Source organism: Dermacentor silvarum, chromosome 4 (assembly GCF_013339745.2).
Source record: "Dermacentor silvarum isolate Dsil-2018 chromosome 4, BIME_Dsil_1.4, whole genome shotgun sequence".
NCBI lineage: Eukaryota > Metazoa > Arthropoda > Arachnida > Ixodida > Ixodidae > Dermacentor > Dermacentor silvarum.
Genome location: NC_051157.2, coordinates 184,776,426 through 184,790,354, shown reverse-complemented (window position 1 = coordinate 184,790,354; position 13,929 = coordinate 184,776,426). Strand labels below are relative to the sequence as shown.

The 13,929-nt window shown below is 45.5% G+C and overlaps 1 pseudogene; it reads left to right on the top strand.

Annotated features, from left to right (window-relative positions):
* The first annotated feature begins 10,837 nt into the window (after positions 1-10,837).
* Positions 10,838-11,016, top strand: LOC119451134 (U2 spliceosomal RNA; annotated as a pseudogene).
* The last annotated feature ends 2,913 nt before the right edge of the window (positions 11,017-13,929 follow it).

The following is a 13,929-nucleotide window of genomic DNA, read 5'->3' as shown; positions in this document are numbered from 1 at the left end:
TGGACTAATGCGCAGTGACATGACAACGCATGACATCAGGTGGGGCTCCGACAGAGCAGCTGGTGTAATCAGGTAGAACCGACGTGCTGAACTTTCAAAGCTCCAACACTGCAACGGGAAGTTTCGTAAAAGTAAAACAGACCGCCTCTAACCAGCATAGCAATGTGTTTTCTGTAGCAATACATGAATCGGTTCGAGGCATTGTTTGGAACATAGCAAATTTCATGTGACATTTTTCTTTGCCCATATTTCCCCCCAAATCTTCGGTAAACCGTGTGAAACACTGAGTTAAGTTCGTAGCTTTGAAGTCTTGAACTCATTAGGATCTACAAATGTGTGTCGGGGAATCGAAAGCGTTTCGTTAAATAGAAAAAAAAAAAAAACGTAAAATCAGGTTTTGCTAGCTCGACGTTTGACTGTAATTCATCTGCGTCCCTGTGACGGCGAATAGCCTCCGTTCTTTTTTTTCACGTTTTGCTTCCTATTCCCTCAGCCGATAGACGTGGTAACTGCGCCAAGGACTTTTATAAACACTGCAACAAGAACAACATGAAAATACAGCTGCACCAAAGGCTGTGCGCTGCGAGAACGTCCACCTTTCGCTTCGTTTCACCAATCTGTCCTCCCCGGTTGCCACGAATGAATTAATGTCTGCGAAACGAATGCCTGCAGAAGTAAACACACTGTTTGCAATGGGCGCATTAGGCGCCAGCCGTTTTCATTCCACAATGGGAAGGCGCACGAGTGGAGAAAACGGTAGACTAATGCCACGATCATCGCTTAGCTATAGTAGTGGAATACAAGGACGGTGACTCAAATGTGAAGAAAAAGTTACAGTTACGTTTCACTTCGTGAACGCGGTTTACGCGCATGCGTATGGACGCCGTGAACATGCACAACGCGCACCGCGGCGTCGAAGCACAAACGGAAAGGGCGCGAACGCGGCGATTCCCTTTTCCACCTCCACGCAACTTGCTCCTCCGGCGCTCGCTTCCCTCGTGCGACAAACATAATTTCACCGATTTCACAGACGGGGCATCTACGCTCTCGCGTAAAAGGTTTCAACACCCGTGAAATGCCGGCTCACAACTTATGTTTGGTGAAAACACTTGATAAAAATAACAATCAAACGAGGGTTAAAGAAATAGCAAACGTAGTGACACGTGGCTGTAAGCAACGTATACCGAAATGCATGGAACCACGGCAAGTAAATCGCCCCTAGGAAATTTCACGTCTTTCTCTTGTCAAGTTGACAGATGGTGCAATGAGGCACTCCCCTTCATTTTGTGGTAGCATGCAGCTCGCTTCCCAGATGATTCTGAATAAGGCTTACGTTTGCACCCGGCGCAGTGCGTGACTTGCTTACGATCAGAAGCACCAGCTGAAAAGCGAAATTAAAAAACGAAGAAAACTAACAGTTAGATCTTTTCAAAAAGGAAAACGAAGTGGTGCTATTTACGTTAAACACCTTAATGACTAGAGCTTAAGAAGTCTGGACCTATAATTCGCTATACAGTGTAATAGAATATGGCTGGGCGGGCTTATTAGCGCTCTCTAATTGAAGATCGATTCCGCCGAACTCATTTAGTGCGACGAAAGCATGCTGACTCTAGCGACAAATATCATCACGTTGTCAAGCACAACTTTCCTGAGTTTATGTGATGCCCACCCAGGAAATTCCTCAATGCCAAAGCACCACATGACATAGTGGCACAAGCGTTGACGTGCCTATTATAGACCTTTTCGTCGAGCGAGCAGGATGGGGCGCGCGGCAAGCCTTTGCTCCTCTCTGGCTTGTGCGAGCCGGCGCAGCTCTGCTTGAATGTGTTGCCGTCGTCGCATGCTACGGAATGATTTGAGGTATTTTAGCTCGTTCTTCGTGAAAGGTACGTCATGTCAGCTCCTACAAGGTCGTCGGGTAACCATTGCATGTGTGGCCTTTAGGTGCAGCCGTAAGTACAGTATGTGGAAATTTCCCCATGCTACGCAAACATGTGACCTGCATCATCAGCCGCGGTGTGTGTGGATATACCCGGGTGTGTCAGCGAATACTTTAAAAAATGTTTAACGGTCGCATGTGGCAGATAGCACAATTCCATTTCATGAGCTGGTCTACTCGAAGAGACGGACACTACTTGAAAAAAATTGAAATGCATTATCGAATAATTAGCAAAAGCTCACTAATGAAGTTTTTAACTAGTTATATGATGGTCCATATTGCAAAGTAAAAATTGTAGCCGTGGAGTATGCAAGGCGTATCTACTTGGAATGAATTCTCGAGATGACACGAGTTTCGAGATATTAATTCCCAAACATTGCGGAGAAATGCATTGGCGTTACAGTTAGTTTCTTAAAAAAAACGTCGCTTTATGCAGTTAAGCACAAAATCAACTGGAACGCCAGTGCATTTCTCCGCAAAGTTCGGGAATGAATATCTCGAAACTGGTTTCATCCTGAGAATTAATTCCAAGTGGATCCGCCTTGCGAGCTCCACTGCTACAATTTGTAATTGCAAAATGGGCCATCAGGTAATTAGTTAAAACTGAACCTAGTGAATTTTTGTTGATGAGTCGATTATGCATTTAAATTTTTTTTGTGCAAGTATGTCCGTCTCTTCGAGTAGACCAGCTCATTAACTAGAATTAGGCTATCTGCCAAAGGCAACGTACTTAAATAAATTTTGAAAGTGTTCGCTGAAACACCCTGTAAGTTGTGAAATGTTTACCGCACCTCTTGTGGAATTACCCCGCACTGCACTCACCAAGGCGCCACTATATACCTATCCAATGTGGGGCTACACCCAAGCCGCCCACCTCGCTACCGTCTGTGGATATACGGTCCCAACTGTCCTGGCTCTCATGAAGCGACGTCGATGGAATGCCCGAAGATGCAACAAGAAGCTCGTAATCTCCGAAAAATGGCAAGAGACAAAACTTCCCGTAGAAAGGCTGCTCAATCTGCTAGCCAAAGTGAACAACACTCGCGAAAGAAGAACCACCAAGCCACTTCAGAAGAACTGCATAGTGGGGCGCAGGAGCCGCGACCACCTCTGCCTGTGTCTGCACCGAGAATAGTAAGCACAACTACAGCTAATTCACAGTGGGCCGTAGTGGTCCTCTGCGCCAAGAAGCCAAGAATGATAGGACGAGTAAAACCGGCGACACAACAGGCAAGCATGGAGATAGACATAATGAGTAGGAAAGCGTTCAGGAAATGCTGAGGCACCTGGTAGAGTCAATGCGCGCGATAATCTGCGGTGTCGAGAATCCGGCCGCTAAATGCGCCCTGCAGGTGCTCGCCGTACTGGAGCCGGTTGTCGCAGATCTTTACATTTTGCAAAGCTTTTGCTTGGCACCTGTACGTCTGACGTTGAAGCCCATACACCAGCTTCGTCTTAGCGCATTTATCTGAAAGTTCATTCGAACTAGTGACCACAGACAAGGTCTGGAACCCGGTGGTGGCTGCATGAATGACGCGTATGAATGTTTATCAACAGAATGTTGAACTTGCTTTCACCGTTCTGCATCCCTCTTTCTTTGCCATCATCGTCCCTCATCACACCCTTATGTCCCCGTCCCCCCTCCCCCTGTGCAGGGTAGCAGACTAGAGCGCGCTAGCTCTGGCCGACCTATCTGCCTTCTATCAAATAAATTATATCTCTCTCTCTTTGGTCGGCGCCCTACATCCGTTTTAGATTTGATCGGACATAATCATACATGAAATGAAATGGATTTCATACTCTCTGCCGATCCCAGCATAGTGCAGGATGTAGAAGTGTTAGGTAGGGTAAAGTGTAGTGACCGTAGGTTAGCGAGGTCTAGGATTTCTCGCAATTCGAAGAGAGAAAGAGCAAAATTAGTCAAGAAGAAACAGGTCAACCATAGACAGGAGTAAGGGTAAAAGCAGAGCAATTGAGGCTGGCGCTAGCAAACAAATATGCAGCTTTAGAACAGGGAGATGAAGGCGACATGGAAGTAATGAATGAAACCGTAACTAGGCTGATCTCAGAAGCAGCAATTGAATGGGAAGTAAGGCACCAAGGCAATCAGCAGGTAAGCTCTCTCAAGTAACAAAGGACCTAATAAAAAAAACGACAAAACATGAAAGTGGCAAACTTGAGAGATCAGATAGAATTCGCTGAACTGTCAAGACTGATCAACAAGAAGAAAGTAAGGGATATTAGAAATTATAACGTGGAAAAGATTGAAGAAGCCATAAAAAATGGACGCAGCATGAAATCAGTGAGAAGAAAACTTGGAATAGGAAATGGCAAGACGTATGCACTGAAAGATAAGCAGGGTAGTATCATCAGCAATTTCCATGACATAGTAAAAGCAGCAGAATAATTCTATACCTACCTGTACAGTAACCAGAGCAGCCAAGCTACTATCATTCCATGTAGTGATGAATAGGATACAGAGGCTTCTTCTACAACTATCGATGAAATTAGAAGGGCCTTGCAATGCATGATCCGGGAAAAGCGGCCGGAGAAGATGGAATAATAGTCGACTTAATAAAAGGTGGAAGAGATATCATGCTTGAAAAGCTTGTGGACCTTTATACGCAATGCCTCACGACTTCAAGGGTACCAGAGAGCTGGAACAACGCTAACATTATACTAATCCATAAGAAGGGAGACGTTAAAGAATTGAAGAATTATAGACGCATTAGCTTGCTTTCAGTATCGTGTATAATATTCACCAAGATAATTTCCAATAAAATCAGGTCTACACTTGACTTCAGTCAACCAAGAGAACAGGCTGGCTTCAGGAAGGGATATTCTACGATGGATCATATGTATGGCATCAATCAGGTAATCGAGAAATCTGTGGAGTACAATCAACCTCTCTATATGGCTTTCATAGATTATGAAAATGCATTTGATTCGCTAGAGATCCCAGCACTCATAGAGGCATCTACAAGGATTCCACAGCTACTTTGGTTCTCCACAAGCAAAGTATAAAGATACCTATCAAGAAAGTGATCAGACAAGGAGACACAATCTCTCCAATGCGATTCCCTGCATGCTAAGAAGTATTCAAGCTCTTAATTAGACTGGGAAGGCTTATGAGTGAGGATCGACGGTGAATATCTCAGCAACCTTCGGTTTGCAGATGGCATTGTCCTGTTCAGCAACAATGGGGACGACTTACAGCAAATGATTGAGGACATTAACCGAGAAAGTGTAAGAGTGAGGTTGAAGATTAATATGTAGAAGACAAAGATAATGTTCAATAGCCTGGCAAGAGAACAAGAATTCAGGATCGCCAGTCCAGCTCTAGAGTCTGTAAATGAGTACTTTTATCTAGGTCAATTACTCAAAGGGGATCCTGATCACGAGAAGGAAATTTACAGAAGAATAATATTGGATTGGAGTGCATACGGCAGGCATTATCAAGTCCTGACTGGGCGCTTACCACTGTCGTTGAAAAGAAAAGTGTAGCAATCATGGCATTCTACCGGCGCTAACATATGGGGCAGAAACTTGGCGGTTAACAAAGAAGCTCGAGAACAAGTTAAGGACCGCACGAAAGAGTGATGGAACGAAAAATCTTAGTACTAACGTTAAGAGATAGGAAGAGAGCGGTGTGGATCAGAGAGCAAACGGGGATATCCGACATTCTAGTTGACAATATAAGGAAAAATGGAGCTGGGCTGGCCATGTAATGCGTAGGACGGATAACCGGCGGACCATTAGTGTTACACAGTGAATTCCAAGAGAAGGGAAGTGCAGTCGAAGACGGCAGAAAACTATGTGGGGTGATGAAGTTAGGAAATTTGCAGGTGCAAGTTAGAATCAGCTAGCGCAAGACAGGGGTAATTGGAGATCGCAGGGAGAGGCCTTCGTCCTGCAATGGACATAAATATAGGCTGATGGTGATGGTGAATCATACATGTACTATAACTTGCTTGCACTAAACGTTTTATGCCGCAGGGTGAACTTTCGAATACTGGTGGGTTGGTCGGTTTGTTAAGTGAAATGGCACAACCTACCACGGAGGATAGTACAGGAAACGGGCGGTAACAAGGACAGATGATATTACGTATGGATATAAATAGTACACGAATAAAAAAATACATGCAACTAAGGAATACGGTGCTCTGAAATACGTTATTCCCAATTCAAGAACGAAATAAAGAAAATATGCGAATGGTACCGTTACTTATTGATTAAAAAAAAGAAATAATAATGAAACATTCAGTGGTGATTTAGTCGTAAATGCGAGACAAATACGTTGGAATTACGTCGTACCTCTTTCGGGTCCCGGATCCATGATTTCAACCGCGTTCACCACACTGAAAATTGTTCAGGAGCTCACTCGACACACGTCCTGCTTCTTCGAGGAGCCAAGTGCAACTGACGGTGGTCCGGAGCAGAACACGGCACTGTTGTATTATATATATATATATATATATATATATATATATGACCGGCTTCCCACACTTCACACACACATACACGTTTTCCCACTCCAAACGCGAACGCATTAAAACCTGATTACAATGACAGTCTCTTTTTATCGCAAAGAAAACACAATAAATTAAAGATAGTATCACACGAGTTGTCATGGCAGAAACCTGTACTAGCGACGCCCCTGAGTTGAGGAGCACCGGAAGGGCAACACCCAGCTCAAGCTCACGATAGCACTTGCCACAAGGCGTTCCCTTTGTATCGTAAACCTACTTCATTCTAGAAATGTTCTAGTGCACCCCCGACTTCACCTTCTCCTGTGCTTTATTTTCGTCTATTTACTCTCCACTAGGTTTACTTATTTCAGCTCTGCGTCGCCCTGTCGGACAATACGCACAGCAGAATGAAAGTCTTCATGCTCCCGCATTTCTTCCTCACCTGGAAGCTGCATTAGTGTCTTTTAAGTGCAATTCGGTAGCACGGCTTCGGCTACGACTGCGTGCAGTCAATTGTGTCTTCATCTTCGTCAAAGACTTAATTTATCGCGAATATTTCTGCCTTTTAGAAGAAAGGTTAATGAATAATGCATAATACTGAGCTTTGTGCTCTGGATCCAGATGTTGCTTTCTGTTTCAAACGCATTTTTTTTCTGCAAAAGGCAGTTCGTGCCAATAATTTCTCGCTAAGAAACAAGTGTCGAAAGGCTCTCCCCATTGTTTCCTGTCGACTGAGATAGTGTCTTCCGCATGATATACATCGATTGTCTCAACACCATACTTCGTACCTCGGGAACGAAGGATTAACGGCAGTTTCTCGACGTTCTTATATATGCTGTGTAAACTAGTTCATTGCTGTTAGGCCTAGAATAAAACGTTGTCATTACTTTTGAAGTAAAATTACGGGGTTTCACGGGCCAAAACCACGATTGATAATATGGGCCACTCTGTAGTGTGGGGGACTCCGGTTTAATTTTTTAGTGCCTAGAGTTCTTTAACGTACACCTAAATCTAATTGTACGAGCGTTTTTTTTTTTGCATTTCACCTCTATCGAGATGCGGCCTGTATCGAACTCGCACCTCGAGCTCCGCAAATCGACGTCATAGCCACTGTCTATATACCGCGGCGGGTTGTCGTCAAAAGGATTTGATTTTCCTCTACGGGACGAGACCACTGCATTTAGCCGTCATTTATCCAGAATTCTACATTCAGTTATTTATTCATGATTATGACCACTTAGCCGGGATTTAAGAAATCGTGGGGAAGAGGGAAAATGTGAAGGCCCTAGCACCTTTTTTATTATTTTATTAATTGTTTGCTATTGCCCCGACGCGCGTAGGTCTGGCAGAAATGTTTGAGTTTCCTCGTAGCAGAATTAGGTTTTCTCGTACATTCAAATTACAATCCGACGGCGAATCCGACGCCGAATGGCAAAGTAGTACTTTACCACTTTTCTGACGGATTTCACTGTGAGAAATTCAATTTTTGTTAACCAAAACCTTGCACCACGTGGAGGGCCTGTGCGGTCGATGTGGTTGGATGATTTTCTCAGCCACCCGCGATCACACGCCGGTTGCCGACGCCGGATTTTCTGCGACACGGGGCCCTAAACGCTATCGCGTTAAAATATTGCGACAAGCACGTTAGAAACGGGCCTGCATGTTTATATTTAACCCCATTATGATGTTATGCCGCGTGGCAAACCAAACGGAGACAAAAACACGTTAGAAAGGAAAGGAAGAGGCCACGTTATACAAACGATGAAACGAAATTATTTTATGCAACAGAGCTTCAGTAGTGCAAAAGGAAAAGTAATTAATGAACTAGAAAACAATTCAGTGCCACTCCACTCTGTGAAGGTGGATGACCAGCGCAGCTGTGTACGGGGTGATTGACCAGTGGTCCGGTGAAACGTTCCAAGTTTGCGGGATCGGGGCGCGCATTTACATTCGCACGCCCGTGCAGCCGGTCGATTGCAGCGCGCCCGCGCGGCGCTAAAGGGAATTACAGATCTAGGTACTTGCTGGCGACGCGTTTCCGGAAACGCCCCTAGCTCTGTGAGTCCCTGCGCCCTAGCGCCGTCGCCTCCCCAGCTTCTGCATGGCTCCACGGAGCGCGCCGTGGTCCGTCAGAATAACGCATTGAGTTAATGGTGTTGAAATCTGACTGGCCACAATTTGTCACTTAGCTTGGATCTCAATTTCTTTCCCCTTTTAGTTTTACCATACGTTACCGCATACGGTAAGGTGCGCACCATGTTTTGCAAGCCGAGCCGGACCAAGCCTAAACATAGCGAGCAAGTGGCGTCGGCCACAGAGCCCACGCCATGCATGTCCGCGTCTCGCTTGCGTTTTTCACCATGGTAGCACCAAGAGACGAGTTAAATTTAATTCACCTTCTGCAACGTGGCGAAGTGGCAGCAAGTGTGAAAAAAAAAAAACACTTCGGGTTGGTGGCGTCATCTAGTGACGAAGATTTTACTTAGAGGGGGCGCAGTAACTAATTATATTCCACTTATCTGCTGGTGTAAAGTGTCGGCAGCGGTGCAATTTAAAACAAACAGTCCTATTTTTTATACGCGAGGCCTGAAGGTTAACCGCTGTCATCGTTATCAAGTTGCCGTACGCATCGAGCACACACGCAGCTCAAACGTATTCGGTCATCGCGGTACGTTACCGCACTTACCACACCGTAACACGGCACTACTAAAACTAATTGACTAAACAGTCGCGACAGGAGCAGAGCGGCAATGTATTGTCTTCTTGCCTGCTTACTAATGGCAAGAAATTAGGCTCTAGCACTGTGGCATAATCAGTTCTTTCAGGTATGACTACGAGCTTGATGCTCTACCATTCGTCCACGATCACATGCATACTTCCCTCCGACTTCATGATCGGCCAAATGTAATCACGTTTTAACACTTCGCCAGCGCACAAATGCCATCGTCGTTTTAACATTGACCACATGACACTAACGTAAGCCCGTACGGTTGTATACACTGTCGCTAATCGCGTCAAAATCCCGTGTTTCTCTAGTTAATGCTCGTTCAGTACCTGCACTAGAACCCAACAGTCGGCTCGCCACGGCCGCACTAGAAAACGATCGTCTTCTCAACGTGGTCGTCGTCGCGCTGTTTGTGCACGCACAGCTCCGTTCGCGCAAACGCGTTGTTCCACCTTGCATCGCTTCGTTTTATCTCAAACAATGCAGAATAGACATCGATTCCAGCAGTGTGCACGCCACCCTGCTTGCGTAGAGTTGCCGAGCCTGGACCAGCGGAGGCGTTCCCGCGGCTATGGCGGCGAGCGGGGACTAGGGGGCTCGACGCACATAGGTACGCGCGACCCCTAGGACCGAAAAGCACCTAGATGCGTAGTTCCCGTTAGTGCCGCGCGGGTGCGCTGCAGTCATCCGGCTGTACGGGCGCGCGAATGTAAATGCGCGATCGGGGCCACATGGACGGTTCGCATTTCTATCCGCCTCGTGGTCCTGTCGGACAGCATGCTTACGCTTGGCGTCCGCGGCCAGCTCATCGTCGGTGGTCTCCTTCCGCCGCCGCCACGCTCATTCTCTTTTATTGCGATAGCAATTATATGGACACTTAAACCGGATTTCCGCCGTCGTCGTCACCGTCGCCGTGAGGTTCCGTATAAATTCCAAGGGCGATAAAATCGTCGCTGCGCGCCATATGCGCGAGCGAAAGCGCGCGGGGGACGCGCGCTATCACGGAGGGCGAACTCCCCCGCGCGCTATCACGGAGAGCAAACGCGACCGTCACGCGAAAGGCCGTGGGTGTATGGGAGGGAGGGAGGCGGGGCGGCGCTGTGCTCCGGCACCAAAGGCGTATCTTGCCACTCAATCTCCCACGCGAAAGCAAGAAACGGGAAGAGGGGGGGGGAGGAGGTGGCAGCTTCTCCTCTGCCAACAACTTCTCCTCTGCCGGTCGCCCGCACCGTCTCTTATCTCCACACAGCTCTGACCTTTGTATGCGCTGTGCATTCGCCGCTCAGTTTCCGTTGAAGCGATAGACCGCGCGAACCTGCGCTTGCTGCCAGCGTTTTGACAGTTGTTGGCTGCGGTCATTCAGTGTGATCTATTCATGTTTGCTTGTGCGCTCTGACACCACGATTGTTAATTCAGTTAGTAAGCCAATGTGTCCAAGTTTATGCAGCCGATAAAACTACTATCCCTACTCCGAATAGCTCTCTAATAATTTGCCTTTCGGGCGAAACTGCGACATTTTTTTCTGTTCACGCCGTCGTTCTTGGTAGGTATGCTGTTCTTTTAGACCCATTTCAAAGTCAGAGCAGAACTGAGGAAAGGAGTCTACGTATGGAGCATGACGTCGGGAGACAGCAGACAGTCAGATTGGTAGGCACTAGTTTCAATACGCAGGATGGCATACACGTGTATGGTGCGAACGTAGACATGGTCGACACGGGTCAAAGTGTGTGATATGTTCTTATCAGCTTAATATCTGATAGGGGTTGTATGTGGACCTAAGATATTAAACTTATGTTTGCAAGTTGGCGGGTGCTTGAAGCCTGCTTCACCTCTACCGCGGGTCGGCCCGGTATTGCACTATCTTCGGGATCAGCCCACGTTCTTGGTCTACGAACATAGATCCGCTGGAAACTAGTAATAAAACAGTAATAAAAACAAGAGCTACAATAACAATAACAGGTTCATTAAGCAGCAGGTTCAACAACGGGTTAATTAAACATTAAGAACTCAGCCAATTTAATAGATATATGTTCAATCGAGTCAATGCTAGTCAGTTGTTCAATGGGCAGACTTCCACTCCGTTATTTTGTGAGGGAAGAAAGAATACCTGAAAACGTTAGTTCTGGCACTGTAATAATGTCAGTAACGCAGATTGACGATGCCTTGTTCTGCGGGTCGTAAGTGGATGTATGTAGGGCTGGGGAGGAAGACATAATTTCTGTTTATTAAGTAAAAAAAAGTGAAATTTAAGTCTGTGGATTTTTCTTCTTAATTGCAACGTCTGAATATTATGTTCAATCGAGTCAGGTAAGCGATATTTTGAAAATGAAGAAGAAAACTCGCTCCTTTACGCTGAGTCATTTCTAGGGCACCAATGTTTGTTTTATTAAAAGGATCTCCTATCGTAGCTGCATATTCCAGTTTAGGACGGACGAGGGATGTATAAGCAATCAGACAAGTTTCAGTGGGAGCATGTTTTAATTTGTGTCTGAGCAGGCAGTTTCTGGAAAGCAGAGTCGCACAAGAAAGAAATGGCTGATATCTAGGCGGTGAATGTACCGCCTAGATATAGTGTACTTGCTAAGCTCGGCAAGTGACTGAAATGCAAGGGTGTATGCAAACGATAGCGTATTATTTTTTTTCGTAATTTTCATGAAGACTGTTTTGCTTATGTTAGATTCCACACTCCAACGAGCGCACAAAAACTGAATGTTTTCGAGGCTGGAATTTAATGTGATTTGGTCTTGAGGGCTGATAATTTAGGTAAAGAGCAAACAGTCTTCAGCAAACAATTTAATTTTTACAGGTGGAGTAACGGTGTCAACGATGTCATTAATATATATGGTAAATAACGACGGCCCTAACGCACTACCCTGAGGAAAACCAGAAGTTACGCGTGTAGTTCACTACAAGAGTAAGTATCAGTAACAACGAATTGCCTGCGGTTAGTAAGGTAAGCCGCAATCGAATTTATAATATACGTCGCTATAAATTGAGCAGTTCAAGTTTATTCATTAGCTTTGAATGTGTAACAAGGTCAAATTCTTTTTTGAAATCCAAAAATATGACGTCAATTTGTCCAGATTTGTCCAGTATGCTGGGAAATCACGCATAATACAACAGTTACAGCAGAAAAGCCGCTTCGAAAACCGTGCTGCAGGGGTGACAAAATGTCTCTGTCTCCCAGAAGCTTGTTAATTGCATTAGCTATTATATGCTCTAAAAGTTTACAACAAGAGGATTTAAGTGATATGGAACGATAGTTTGCAATTAGTGTGAAATCATCCTTTTTAGCACTGGGATAACACGGGCAGTAAGCCAGTCCCCAGGAAGCACAGCTGTAGGCAAAGATGCGCGACATTTTCGGCACATGTTTTCTGTACCGTAGCTCAAAGTCAACAGATAACAATGTTTACAGCCGACCAATCAAGCTATTCTGCTTAATTCTAGCGCGTATCTCACTTTGCTGGAAAGATGTATGAAATAGTTAAATAACCTCGCTAATCATTGCAATTAAAACACTGATGCCTTACATTACGTTCATTTCCGTCATCTGGTTTATTATCGACTTTTGTTCTCCGCCTAAACGTGCCGCGAGCTCCCAACGTTATTGCCACAGCAAGTGTGCGCTTCGTACCAGAATCATTGAGGCCCAAAATGCTCAGCTGCGCCTTTAGGCTGAAAGTAAGTAATAAAACGTAACACATTCTGCACTCTCTCGCCGCGGGGGAGGCTAGAGAATACATTTGCTGACCTAGTTTTTGCTTGGAAGCTTTTGTTTAGGATACGGCGGGCTAAGCCATCTTGTATGCGCCTCGTGCATCTGCGAATTGCCTCACGTGCACCGATTTGCACTGGAGGCGGCAGCCGTTACCCATAATCAAGACGACGACGACGACGACGAAAACAACAACAAGAAATATATATATAAACACAGACACACACACTAAAAAAGAAAATCTTCTTTTATACAGCGGTTACACTATATGTATTTGGCAAAATTGGCCACCAACTTTGCGGTCCCCGTCTTTCATGATATCACCGTAATGCTGTAAATACGCTTGTAGCATCGTATACAACCTTTTTCATGAAAGTTTCAGGACTAAGCCAGATCGTAAAAAGTTTGTTTACTCAACTTACAAACTACGATTTTAGTGCGTCTCAAAGTAGTCTCCTCGGTTATCTACAAACAGCTACCACCGTTTTTGGTGAACATGGAAGCAGGCAGAAAAAACTTCATCCGGGATGATCATCAGCACCATCAGCATCAGTCAGAGCAGCTTGGATTGCTTTCATATTTTCATGACGCTTTCCTTTCAGCGCCAATTTTACAGGGACAAACAAAAAGATATCACACGGCAACAGGTCGGGTGAATAAGGAGTACGCGCCAGAGCAGAATTATGGTGTTTGGTCAGATTTTACAAAGAGAGAGAGAGAGGAAAGGCAGGGACGTCAACCAGATGCAAGTTTCCGGTTTGCGACCATGCACTGGGGTGGGGGACATGGCGTTGGAAAGAGGACAAAGAAAGAGAGAAAAAAAATAGAAGAACAGGAACAGGAAAGGCGTTCCAATTAAGGCGTTCACACAGGCTGGTTGATCTGACAAAGCGAAGCAGCGCTTGCACGGCCTTCTGATGCGATGTAAGGTCCCGTCGATGTTGTAAAATTCTTTCTTCCGACAGAGGCTGGTCATCCCACTGGTTGACGACCACGGAAAGCTATTGTCCCAGCACACTGTACTGCGGACACTGGCACAGAACATGAATTGTTTCCTCGTCGCTGCAATGGCCACAGG